Below are 13,550 nucleotides of genomic sequence, written 5' to 3'. Positions count from 1 at the left end.
GTCAGCAGGTTGGGGCCGCTGTAATGTGACAGACAGAACAGGCTGATGTGATTGCCAGAGCCAGTCTGTCATTCATTCGCTCGTTTGTTTATTCATTTAACAAACATGAAGTGAGCACAAACTGTATGCCCGGCACTACATTAGGATTTCGGGAGAAGTCATGTCCAGGACGCAGAGTGGCTAAGAATCACCCCCTTTTGGCTCAAGGGCAAGTGTCCTGAGCCTGGGGGCCCACAGCAAGCCCTGAATGGCACGGTGTTCCAGAGAACTTGAATTTGTGTCTGTGGAGAGCAGGGAAAGATAACCCCTGGCCTCAGAAACAGAAGGCCTAGGTTCCATATGTAATTGAGCTGAGAGGGGCCTTGGAGACCATTGCAGGGCAGCCCTGTGTTACCAGTGAACCTCTGGCCAGATGGTGAAGGCTGTGCCCTTGTCCTTTACCAGAGGAAGCCCTCTCCTGGGCCAGGGCACGATGCGGAAGCTGGGCATCCATCTAGCGTGGTATATCCAGTCCTTAAGCTGCCCCCCCCCCCGCCCCCGTGTTGTCTGATTTTGCAATCCCGTGCCTGCATCCTGGAGCCTCTGAGCCAAATCTGGCAGAGCTGTTCCATTGCTGGGATGCCCAGAAAGGATCTGAATGAAACCTTGGAATGAAAACAAACTTCCCAGAGAAACCCTCCCGTTTCTCCTGTAATCCTTAACTTCCCATTTCGCATTTCAGCCCCTCTACCCTACTTTCCAGAGGCACTGTGGTATCACAGGATAAAAGGGTGGATGTAGAGTTGGTTGGTACCTATGACGCAGATCTTTATTGAACTTCAATGTTCCCATGTATAACGTGTAAATATTATCACCTTTCCTGATCTGCCCTATAGAGTGTTGTGATGGACAAACGAAATACGGTAGGAGAAAGCATTGCATACACCCTAAAGGGCTAGGGATGTGCAAGTGCTAGCTAAGCATAAGGCTTCATATTCCAGGACCTCCTCTCATTCCCCACTGCTCATTTCTTTTTTTTTTTTCTCAAGATTTTATTTATTCATTAGAGAGAGAGAGCGCACGTGCGTGCAGGGGGAGGGGCAGAGGGAGAGAGAGAGAGAATCCTAAGTGGACTCTGCACTGAGCACAGAACCTGATGCAGGGCTCGATTTTATGACCCGGAGATCATGACCTGAGCCCAAATCAAGAGTCAGACGTTTAACCGCCTGAGGTTTCCGTTCCTTCTGTCTGCTGCCCAGCCCCTTGACCCCACTACATAGCATATCCTTCTCTGTTCTCTCACTGCCAGCTCCAGATGCTGCTCGCCCTGGGTCCTCCCTCCTTGCCTAGATCAAGACCCAACACAACACGTGTTGTGTGTTAAGCAATAGTGACAACAGTAGAAGTGATAATCCGACCCACCATCCATTCATTATGTGCTAGATACTAGGATTATCGCATGTAATATTTGCAACAGGCAATCAAGTCTTCATTTGACAGGTCAATAAAAGGTATTCATATAGCATAAGGCTGAGGGCCAGCCCTAGCCTAAAACACACATAGATTTCCTCTGTCCATTGCCGAGTGAGTGACTGACTGGTTGACGAGAACATGGAGAGATTCGGCAGCATTTATTGAATGTCGCCTGAATGTCAGCTGCTTTCACATTATGTCATAGCCACCACCTGAGGCAGGTGCAGGATTCGTCTTCCAGTTCATCTGGTTACAAAGCAGCAAAAAAAGAGGGCGGGGGGGGCGGTTTTTATTAGAAGCTTAGAGAGAAATATCACAGACCTTAGTGGGGGAAAGTGTAGCCCCTGGGTGGGGGCTTCTCTCTGTGCACTCCCTTCTCCTCTGCTCCCTTGTGCACGGGCACAGCGCGATTGAGATCACCCCAAGCAGGGGGTTCAGCCTCCAAATCCATATGACCTTCCTGCTTAGCCCTCCAAGTAGGTGAACTGAGTCTCTCAGCCCAAAGAGATGCCAAGAGGTGCTGATTGCAGCTTAGGTCCCGTGTCCACCCCTGTGCCAATGATCTGTGGCCCTGCTGGAGGGAAGTGGGGACGAATCAGACGTGGCCACCGAGGACTGTGCCTTCAACAGGGGCTACAGGAAGGAGCAGCTGTTTCTAGAGGGGACATTCTTTGACCTTACGTAGTGGATTCAAACCCAGATACGCTCTTCACCACAGAAACTGTGTCCAGGACATTGTAGAGATGATGCCCTGGTTTCAGCTTCTAAATAAAGGGCATGTGAGTAGTTGTCCCAGAATCTGTGGGTTTGGCTAGGAGGCCTGGAAAAATAAAATTAGCATTTGTGAACCCTGCTATATGCCAGGCATTGCATATACATTTTTTTTTTAAGTTTTATTTTTGGGATGCCTGGGTGGCTGAGTTAGTTAAGCGTCCGACTCTTGATTTCAGCTCAGGTCTTGATCTCAGGGTCATGAGTTCAAGCTTTGCATTGGGCTCCATGCTGGACCTGGAGCCTCCTTAAAAAAAAAAAAAAAAAAAAAAAAGATTTTATTTTTAAGTAATCTTTATGCCTAATGTGGGGCTCGATCAAGAGCCGAATGCTCTGCTGACTGAGCCAGCCAGGCACCACCACCCCCTTTTCTGCATATACATTATTTTTAATCCTTACAGCACTACTACAACATGCTATTGTCCCAGTTTTACGGGTAAGAAAGCTGACACCCAGTGAGTTAAGTAGCTTGCCCAGAAATCTTCTGGCCGGTTAAGCTTGGGCTGATCTTTGACCCACGCCTGTCTGACACTGAGACTCATGTCCTTTCTACCATGCACCACTGCCTCCCACAAAAAAGGACTGTTTTACTTTGATTCTGCTGGAATATACACTCCATGAGGGCAAGGTTCTTTGTCTTTTTGTTCACTGATGTATCCGAGGCAGCTGGAATAGTACCTGGCACATAGTAAGGACTCAGTAAAAAACTGAGGGGATTTTGCTTTGGTATCTTCTGTACTCCTGGGCTTCCCATGGTCAGAGGACAAAAGGGTAATATTCTAACCCCTGGAGAATGACCCACTGGGTGTGCCTCTGGTCCCCACTCCACTCCCACAGTCCACGTTGATGGGGGACATTAGGAGCAGTCCTTCAATGTGGAGGCGTCAAAAGAAACGTATGGCCCTGGAACCATCTCTGCTGGTGGGCACCGTCTGACCTAAGACACTTTGTCCTGTGAGGGGAGGAGGGGAAAGGAGGTTTCCCTGACACTGGAAAAATCTCTTTCCTGGAACTAGGAAATGAATGCCAAGTTCCTCGATGGCTAGAGAAAAGAATGCTAATTTCCATTAGATTTCCAGCCCCAGGGGTCAGAGTTCACCAAATCCTGGATTTCAACCCATGCCTTTCTATGGCAAAGCTCTGTGTTCTCAGTCACCCTGTCAGCATTCCCAGTCCCAGCAGCCTGGTCCTATATAAGAGTGAGGATCCAGTGGAACTGGGTTCAAGTTGGCCTGGGCAACCGTGTGCCCATGGACACGTCATTTGACCTTCTGGACTCAATTCTCTCGTGTTCTGGCACAGAGCAGGTGCTCACCAAATTTGAATTTTTCCTCTTCCAACCATTCCTTTCTCTTTCTTCTCCCTGGATCCTGCCATGAGCCTGCCTACCTGCTCCCTGCTAACCTTTGGGCTCAGTACATTTATAGAAGGATAATAGCCCATTATCCCCCACTAACCGAAAGGCCCAGAGGCCCCAACCTCCTGCAGCTGTCCACCAAGGCGCCTACGGGGGCCAACCATGGGTTGCATCATTTCCCATGACAGGTTACCCTCCAGGGATGTGCTTGCTCTTCGTGCAACCACAGTCCTGGAAAAGAATGGCAGCAACCAATCTTACCTTGTTGGCTCCTGCCCTGCATTCCTCCCCTGGAAGCAGATGCTGTAAGTGCCAATGCTGGGAAATCTCTTGTCGATGAAGGGAGCGAGGCTGGGTCACCCTGTGGCCCAAGGATGCCGTTACTCTTTGGTCACCCAGGTCAGCTGCTGTTGGAACTGAGCAGGCCACTTGATAAACAGGCAGGAGAGTCCCAGTCTGGGAGCCCCTCCCCTCTCTAGCTGGTATGAGGCAGCAGCTGGGCCAAGGTAATACATAAAGCAGAACTTGCCTTCCCTGAGCCAGAAGGGGCTTGGCACTGAGCGCCCGGGTCGGGTCCCGGTTCTTGCTCCTGCTCCCTATGGATCGCTGGAGTGGTCCAGGTCCTCTGGGAGTGGGGGACGTTCTCCAGGATGGCATCCAGTAATGGGAGATGCCTTCAGAGGAAATGAGGGTGTGATTTTTAGCTGCGAGTTTGTGTGAGCGGGCCTATGGCAGCTGGCTGGCGGGTTACAGCGTCAGCCGAGCCCACTCACAGCCTGTGAGCTGCTTGGAAGGGGGGGTGGTGCCTTAGCCATCTCGGAACACCCAGGGTTTAGCACAGCCCAGGGCTCATAGGATGATCGTGAACATGAAATGTTGGATGGATGGATGAATAACCGGATAAACAAATAGAAATTTTTCATTAAACTGGAGTCGAGATCATAGCAACGTTTACGTTCTTCCGTCCCAGCGTCCCCATCCCTGTTTAGCGCTTCCTCATCTGGTGCCTGAAGAATGGCAAAGGCCTCCTACTGACAGGCAGGGGCGTCTAGAGGCATGAGTTCTAGATTCGAAGTTGGGAGACCTGGGTTTTGAACCATTCGAGTTGCTTTATCGCGTTTGGGTAATCACTGAGCCTCTTTCCAGACTTCAGTTTGTTCATGTGTCACATGAGCCGTTTGACCTAAATGCACTTCAAGGACATTTCAACCCTCAAATTCTCTGCCTCCTCCTACCAAACAACCCTGCAGATGAATGAGAATTGGTTACCGACATTGAAAAATCCGAAGATTTCAAATAGAAATCCAAACGTCTTGCTTTGTCTCAGAAGTCGAAGTGCTGACCCCGTCGGCCTCCCTCTTTCTCAGGACATCAGTTAGCAGTTGCTGAGTAGCTTCCTCCGCATTCAGACAAGCGTGTGCCCGGGTCCTTCTCCCCCTGTCACCTAATGCTCAGCCTGCTTCGCTTGTTTCGTGCCTGCCTCGTCCCTTAGGCATTTGAGTTTGCAAACCTAGAATGAGAAAAATAAAACTTCTAAGTGTGGAGGCAAGGGCACCTAGGATGGGCCGGCGGCGCTGAGAGGCAGCTGCTCATGCTTATCCAGGCTTAGGTGGCAGAGACTGGGGGCAACTTCCTGGGAGGTGGGGTGAACAGAAACAGGAGCCGGTGCCCCAGGAGACTTTGCTTAGGGACATGGCGCCCCAGAATTGTTGAGCCAAGCTGCATCTCCCCCTTCTTGACCCCTCTCCCCGTCCCGGACCCATGCCGGGAGTATAACTCTGTATAACTGTGTAAATATAACTCTACGGCCACTACGTCAAGGTTTGAAGAGGGCTGGGGCTCCATTTTAGAATTTTGACAATGGTGGTAATTCCCTTTTTGTTCCTCTCTGCTGTCCAACCTCCCCTAGTATCTTTGGCACAAAGCAGGGCAGGGCGTTGGAAGACCAAGTGCTTAAGTGTCACATGAGGCAATCCAGGAGGGCAGCTCTATTTGGACGAGTGCCGTGCACATTCTCCCACTGACTAGCTCAGCTCTTCTCCTGCACCACGGCTGTGAACAGCTGCCCCCCAAGAGCTCCCCAGGGCCAGCCCAGTCCGGGGTCCCGATCCCAAAGTCCCTTGTCTAACTGGGAGCTAACTTGGGCCCCAGCTGAAGTCAGGGCTGTTTCCCAATCGGCTCCTTAGTCATCCCGCCCGAGCCCCAGGCAACTCTGCCTCTGTTACCTTAACCAGGGCGCACATCTGCTGCTTACCCATTCACCGAATCTTTTCTTCATACTTTCTGGTTTGTACACTTTTCTTTAGCGTGTTACTTTTAGTTTGATCGATTATTCTGTGGTCTGGTCTAGTCTTGTGTGTGTGTGTGTGTGTGTGTGTGTGTGTGTGTGTGTGTGTGCGCGCGCGCGTGTTGTTCTAAAAAAAAAAAAAAAGTCTGTATTTCCTTCCCCCAGCCAGGCATTACTCACAGTCGTCATGCCTCATTTGACACCTTTCATATGGACATGACATCTCTAAACCCCAGTGTACACAGCAATTATGCTTGTCCCACTCACTTTCAGAGACACTGCATGTTCAGGCGGGCTTTTGTTGTTTTCCCAGTGTCCTTTAATCCGGATGGTGGCTATTGAGCAAAGTGGTTCTTTTTGTTTTTACAGATCTCCCCCCCACCCCACCCCAGGATAAAAGGAATGCGTAAAAATCTCTAACATTTACTGAGCACTTACTCTATGTTAGGCACCCATACCAAATGTTGAAATTGCATGACCTCCTTTTCCTCCTCAGGACAGTTCTGTGAGGAAGGTGGCATTCCTATTCTCCTTTTTTCCAGAGAAGAAACTGAGGCTCAGAGAGCGAAAATATTTTATCCAAGGTCCCACAGCTACTAAGTGGAGGACGGGGAATTCAAACCATGCCTCTCAAATTCCAGAGTCTGAGCTCTGTACTGCTTCCATACAAGATCATTCTAGAAAGTTTGGAAAATTCAGAAAAGCATAAAAGAAAAAAGATGTCCCTAAGTCCAGAGATAACTGTTAACATTTTGGTGTATTCTCTAGTATTCTTTTATACCTATCGGTGAATATATACATTTTTTAAAATTGGAAACACATTAAACATTGTAGGGTTTTTTAAAGATTTTTTTTATTTTCATTTTATTTTTAAGTAGGCTCCACACCCAACGTGGGGCTAGAACTCATGACCCTAAGATCAAGAGTCGCATGCTCCACCAACCGAGCCAGCCAGGTGCCTTCATTTTATTTTTAAGTAATCTGTACACCCAAGGCAGGGGCTTGGACCCCCAACCCCAAGATCAAGAGTCACATGGCTCCACCAACTGAGCCAGCCAGCCGCCCCTAAATATTGTGGTTTTGGTTCTAATTTTTTCCTACCCAATCCTATCTGTATGGTGAGCATTCTCCTACATTATGAGGAATTGGCCACAACTCATGTCTCAAATAGGGTCCGGGGAATCTAATAATAGCAGGCTACCAGAAGCAAAAGGTTGGTGTGATTTTAGAAGAGAATTAAAGATACGAACGCCCGCAGCCTCTTCCTTGAAAGTGGACAATCTGGAGCCAGCCTGGGTGGGGCGCAGAGGTCTGCACCTGGGATGAAGAGATCAGAGAGGGGAGAAAAGCTTGCAACTCTTGAATTGCCTTTGAGAAGCTCCGTCCCTCCCTCTGAGTGTCTGGATCCCACATGGATGTGCAGGCCCACTTGTGTTTGAAGTGAGAGTTACAAATGCAAAGTGGCTTTTACACAGGCTCAGCTAAGGGCTAGGAGTTCTGGAAGAAGATATGAAACACCCTAAATCAAGCCCCCTATAAACCTGTGAGTGGAATTACTCACTAACGACAGAGAGGCTGGCCCTGCCTGGAGGATGTGTGCTTACACACTGGCCTCTGGTAGGAAAGAACCGTGAGGCTTTCCTGCCTCCTTTCTCTTAAATGTGTATGTGTGAAAGAGGCTGGGTAGATTTTATCTGCGGCTATATTTTTAAAGGAAAGAAACTTTTTTTTTTTTTTTTTAATCATCCAAGAATAGAGCAGGGAGGGGCAGAGGAAGAACAGGAGGCTGTCACCAGCCGTAAGATAATGAGCAAATGCAGGGCTGGGGGCAAAGACAGCATCTAGTGTATAGGACAAGACAGAGTGATGCTTGTGGTAGGTCATTTGACACCTCTTGGGAATGACAGCTGAGTTGCCAGCCTCTTGAAGGTTGCACCAACCGCCTGTTATAAATTCAAGAGTGACAGAGTCCTGGTGGCCTCCATGACTGACACGGTCTTATCCAAAGGATGTTGGCACGTGTTCAGTGCAGGCTCCAGAGCTGAGATAGGAGGTCTTGGGTTCATCCACGAGCTGGTGCCACCTCACTGACTCTGGGGAAGACTGCCACCACTCTGTGCCCATGCTCTGTCCCCTGGCCTACAGGGAGATTTCCCTCCTTCCTGGGCCATCTTAGGGAGATAGACGAGAAAAATGGAGAGAGATGCTTTGAGTTTTCATTATGAATGTAGAGGAATCTTCATGATCACATTGGTTGTTCCAGAACCTTCTACAGCAACACAGGAAGAAGACCGGGTGCTATCATTGCACATGTCACTTAACTGCTAAACGGTAGCCTTTTCATTCTACTTAAGATATCAGATAATAGAGTCCTGAATACCTTACAGGGTTATTACAAGAATCACATGGGGTAATGGATATGGAAGTGCTTTGTACACTGTAGAGTGCCTAAAATATGTGGGTTATGATTTATGAAGATTCTTGGATGGGGATCTGACTCCTCTGAGGTTTGGAAGGCCACCTCTCCAGCTTATATAAAATTTGAGCCCTCTTCCTTGGGTGCAGTGGATTCTCTGTATGGCTGTAGATGGGAAGGTGAGTCCCAGCAAGTGTGACGGAGTCGCTCAAAGTTGGTGAAGAATCTGGGACTCTCCAGGCATTAAAAAGAGCCCCTTAATTGAATTCCACTCTTGACCATGCCACTAGCTAACAGTGTGACCTTAAGCAAGCCCTTAACTTCTAAGCTCAGTTTCCTCACTTGTTATTTGTTCCTAATCACAAAGGATCCTTATGATAACCAGGGGGAGAGTATGAAATCTACATAGAAGTGTTTGAGGAGTTAAAAGCACTCTCCCTGTGTGAGAGTACATCCTTAGAGCTCAGAGGTGTTCCTGAGGATGCTGACCTGAGCCAGTGATCCATTAAGATGAGAAGTCCTAGAATCCTATTATGTCAGTGCTGGAAGGAACCTTAACTCCAGCCCCTCAATTTTACAGCAGAACTGCGGCCCCGGAAAGCACGGGGTTCCCACTTGTACCCTGACCAGGCCAGGCTCTACTCTAGGGCTCAGGTTCCCCCCAGGCACAGTGGGGTGCCCTCCAGTTTACCTCCCCCTCATCCCAGCACCTCTGAGGAAGAACTGAGACATTCACTCTGTATATACTGTAAGAGCCTGTGTTAGAGCCTCTGGGATTTACCTCCGCCGTCCCTTGCAGCAGGATGTAAACCGTGCCTTTCGTCCTGACATCCCAGAATCACCCCAGTTTTCATCCCTTCCCTCGGACATCACGCAAGCATTGATCATCAACATTTAGGGAGCCTGCCCTGCAGGGCAAAGTGTGGAGCTGGGCCCTGTTACCAGCGGGCCGCAGCAGCCCAAGGAGGGCAGCTCAGGGATGGGCTCTCCGGAAGAAACCCTGCTGAGCAGTCGGCTGAGCAGCTGAAACCACAGGGCGTTACTCTTGGGGTGTTAGGGAGGCCAGGTGAAGGGAAGGGCGGGGTGAGAACCGGCCGGCTTCCCCGCGGCGTCCCGAGGTTGGAGGGTGTGGCGCGGGGAGGACGAGGGTCCTGGGGGAGGGAGCCGGGCCGCAGTGAGTCATTGTCCCCTCTGTGAGCCATCGCTAGCTGGCCGGGGTGGAGCCGCCCGCCTTCTTGGGGGGGGCTTTGGCGCGGAGCCAAACTTGTAAGGGGCTGAGGCCTTAGTGACCCCAGCTGCTCCCGGGGCTGGGCGTCGCTGGAGCGGAGCTGGAGCAGAGCTGACCGACTCGTCGGAACCGGCTGACCCCCGGGGCGAGGGCGACGCGGGTGGGCGTGGGGCCGGGCGGCCCGGAGAGCGGAAGGGGAGGCACCGGGCGCCCCGGCCGCAGAGCCGCGACCCCGGGCTCGCGGGTGTGGCGCTCTCCGCCTGCCCGTCCACGGGGCCGAGGCCACCGCTCTGGAGGCCAGTCGCGACCTGGTTGGGGAGGAGGTTCAGTGGCTCGCCCCCCTCCCGAGCCCTGGGCCCAGGGCTCCCTGGCCGGGTGGGGGTGGCACGGGCTGTAGGACCCCGGAAGTCTCAGCGGCAAGGGGTTGGCGCTCTCCCCAAACTGTTTCACTTTGGATCCAAGAGGAGACGGGCTTTTGGGCCTGGGCCCCCAGTTGCTAATTCCCTGAGTCTCCCTCCCTCATGCTTCTCTTCCACCTCTCCCCACCCCAAGCAGGAGATCGGGTCACAGTTGCCTTCTCCCTCCCACTTTCCTTCTGTGCGCTCCCCACTTCTGGCTCTCAGCCCCAGAGGAATCTCGGGCCCCTGTGCCCGGTTTCCCTTTACTCCCATCTCCAGCCCCCCCCCACCTGCACCCTCACCCCCAGAATCAGAATTTCTAAGTTGATTGGTACTTTCTTATTAGGCTCATATGGTCGAATGAAGTATACTGTGTTGTTCAAGGACAATTTTAGACCATGAAATTGACAATAGAAGTTCTCATCTAAAACAGTCTTGCTAAGTTTTGGTAGATCCATGGCTATCTTTGATCGTGCAGATTAAAAAATGTTGCAGGCAGAAATAGTGGAAACCTATTTTTCTTTTTCTGTCCTCTCTAGCTTTCTTTTCTCTGGTGCACAAAATTGAACGAATATTCATGATACATTTTCTTTACTGGCTTATGCATGTCTCTCTTCACTACTTATTTATGTAGGTTATTTAGTATTTCAATAACCTAATGAAGACAACTAAACCCACTACCCAAGCCAAAAATAAGATCACTACCATAACCTGCATCCACCTATGTGCCCTTTCTATCCCATGCCCCTACCTCATCACCCATTCCAACCACTATCGCGAATTTTGTGTTTATCATTCTCTTGCTACATATATGTATGCCTAAGCAAATATACTACTTAGTTTTACTTTATGTTCTTTATTAAAAATATATACTATATACAGTCACCTGGGCTTTTTTTATTTTCATTCAGTATTATGATACTAAGACTTATCCCTGTTGAATGTGGCTGTAGTTCATTCAATTTCACTGCTATATAATATTCTCTTGGTGAAGGTATCACCCTTTTTCACAGTTATGAACAGAACTACCACAAACATTCCTATTCATGTCTCCTGGTGCATGTGTACAAGTCTCTCCTGAGTATAGATCTCAGAAGGGAATTGCTAGGCCTTGGTATATGAATATTCAACCTTGTAAGGTAATAACAGGTTGTTTCCCAATACATTTGTAGTAGTTTTGCCCCTACCAATGAAGTGTAAGAGACGCTATTGTTCCATGTCCTTTCAAGTACTTGGTATCCTCAGACTTTTTAATTTTTGTTAACCGAATGGTAGAAATAATATCTCTTATGGTCTTGATTTGCAGTTCCCTGATTAGCAATGAAGTTGAGCAACAGAAATAACACAAATAGATCAGACCTACAAAAATTGCAGATATTGGGGTTATTAGGTATAAAAAATAGGGGTACCTGGCTGGCTCAGTCAGTGGAGCATGTGACTCTTCATCTCAGGGTTGAGTTTGAGCCCCACATTGGGTGTAGAGATTACTTAAAAATAAAATCTTTTAAAAAATTAAAATAAATAAAATAATTTTTAAAATATATTTTAATATGTCCTAAGAGGGGGTGCCTGGGTGGCTCAGTTGTTTGAGCATGTGACTCTTGATTTCAGTTCAGGTCATGATCTCAGGGTCCTGAGATTGAGCCCCACGTCAGGCTCTGTGCTGATCTCTGCTTGTGATTCTCTCTCCCACTGCTCCCCCCCCTCAGATAAATAAATAAATCTTTTAAAATATGTTATAAGAAATAAGAGGGTATTGAAAGAATGATGGACAGGAAACTCAACTAACCAGGCAGATATTCAAAGGGAACTTCTAGAAATGAAAAAATTTCTACAGTTACAATAAAAGGATATTTAAATTTCAATGAATAGTTTAAAAAATGATATATTACAGCTGAAGATAAAATTAGCAAATTGGAAGATATTTCTTCTTTTTTTTTTTAATTTTATTTATTTATTTGACAGAGAGAGACCCAGCGAGAGAGGGAACTGCAAGAGGGGGAGTGGGAGAGGGAGAAGCAGGCTTCCTGCTGTGCAAGGAGCCCGATCCGGGGCTCGATCCCAGAACCCTGGGATCATGACCTGAGCCGAAGGCAGACGCTTAACAACTGAGCCACCTGGGCACCTCCTGGAAGATATTTCTGAAGAAATCATAGACATGATGGAAAAGAAGATGGAAAATGTGGAAGAGGTGTACAGGCAGGAAAATAGAGCAGGGGTTGACAAAGTTTTTCTTTAAAGGGCCAGAGAGTAAATATTTTAGGCTTTGTGGCCCTTATGGTCTCTGTCATAACTACTCAGCTCCGCTATTATAGTGTGGAAGCAGCCTGTAGTTGATACGTAAATGAAGGGGTATGGCTGGATGCTAATCAAACTTCCTTTACAAAAACAGGCAGCAGGCCAGATTTGGACCATATGTTATAGTCTGCCCATCCCTAGAATAGAGTAAAAAGATCCCAGTGTACCTTTAATTAATGTTCCAAGAGGAGATAATAGAGAAAACAGGAATATGACAATATTTGAAGAAGCGGTGGTCAGGAATCAATGAAATACAATCATTATATTTATGATACCTAATGAATCCCAAGAGGGATAAATAAAATTCACCCCTAGACACATCAAAATGAAACTACAGAACACCAAGGGTATAAATTATTTTAGAGTAAACCCGAAGGTAAGTTGCTTTCCAGGGAATGACATTTAGACTGACAACTGATTTCTCAACCTCAATGAGAAGAGCCAGAAGACAGTGGAATAATATCTTCAAAGCGCTGAGAAGAGAACTGCTAACACGAAATTCTAGCATCAGTGACAGTCTTTCAGGAATGAGGGTAAATAAAGGCCTTTGCAGACAAACAAAAACAAGTTTCTACCGATAGTGATTTCTAAAGGAAATAGTTCAAGAAGAAGAAAAATTACCTTAAAAGAAGTCTAAAATTCAAGAAGGAATGATGAGCAAAGGGAATTGTAAACGTGGTGCTAAATTGGAATACTGATGTCAAAGAAAATAAAGACAACAATGTCTAACTTACAGGGATAAAATGAAACTACAATTAAAATCCCCAGTAACAATAGCATATAAACTGGAAGGTGAGTAGTTGGAGTTCAAGCGTTCTAAGGTCCTTGTGTTGTTTGGGAAGAGGTTAAAGATACTGATCATAGGGAGTTTTTAAGTTAAATACATATGTTAAGGTTTCTAGGCTAACACTATAAAACTAGAAATAATGTAACTTCAAACTAGGGAAGAAAGAAAAGGAAACAGGAATGAAGACAATAGAAAATGTGGCCATTAAAAAAAGGTTTAAGGTTGTGAGCTAGAAAAAATAATAACTATTACCATTTATTGAGGAGCTACCATGGAGTCATTTTGATTCATTAACATTCATAATTTCATGTGATATGTGTAAGAGTGCCAGGCAAAAAGAAAGCATAAAAGTCATAGTTTCTGTTATCACTGCATCTTTGTGTTCAAAACAAGGTCTGGAACTCAGTAGAAACTCATTAAAGAATGAATGAAATGGAAGTGAGTATTGATTCCATCTAAAGATGAGCAAAGGGAGAGAATCGCAAGCAGACTCCCTGCTGAGCATGGAGCTCGATGTGGGACTCCATGCAAGGCTCAGTCTCAGGACTCAGATCAT

General features: G+C 47.5%; 1 protein-coding gene across 8 annotated transcripts in view; it reads left to right on the top strand.

Annotated features, from left to right (window-relative positions):
• The window catches only part of ATP2B4 (ATPase plasma membrane Ca2+ transporting 4), a 94,289-nt gene that overhangs the window by 10,068 nt on the left and 70,671 nt on the right, over positions 1 to 13,550 (top strand). The window contains exon 1 of one of the 8 annotated variants that reach the window (XM_027611039.1): positions 12,973 to 12,999. The exons of the other annotated variants lie outside the window; for them this stretch is intronic. The gene's annotated coding sequence lies outside the window, so the exon portion shown is untranslated. Of the gene's footprint in view, positions 1 to 12,972; positions 13,000 to 13,550 lie in introns of those variants that run through there. 8 annotated transcript variants of the gene reach the window in all.

The sequence above is a fragment of the Zalophus californianus genome, chromosome 10 (genome assembly GCF_009762305.2).
Source record: "Zalophus californianus isolate mZalCal1 chromosome 10, mZalCal1.pri.v2, whole genome shotgun sequence".
Lineage (NCBI taxonomy): Eukaryota > Metazoa > Chordata > Mammalia > Carnivora > Otariidae > Zalophus > Zalophus californianus.
Note: the sequence above shows the minus strand (reverse complement) of the source record. Positions and strands in the feature narration are given on the sequence as shown.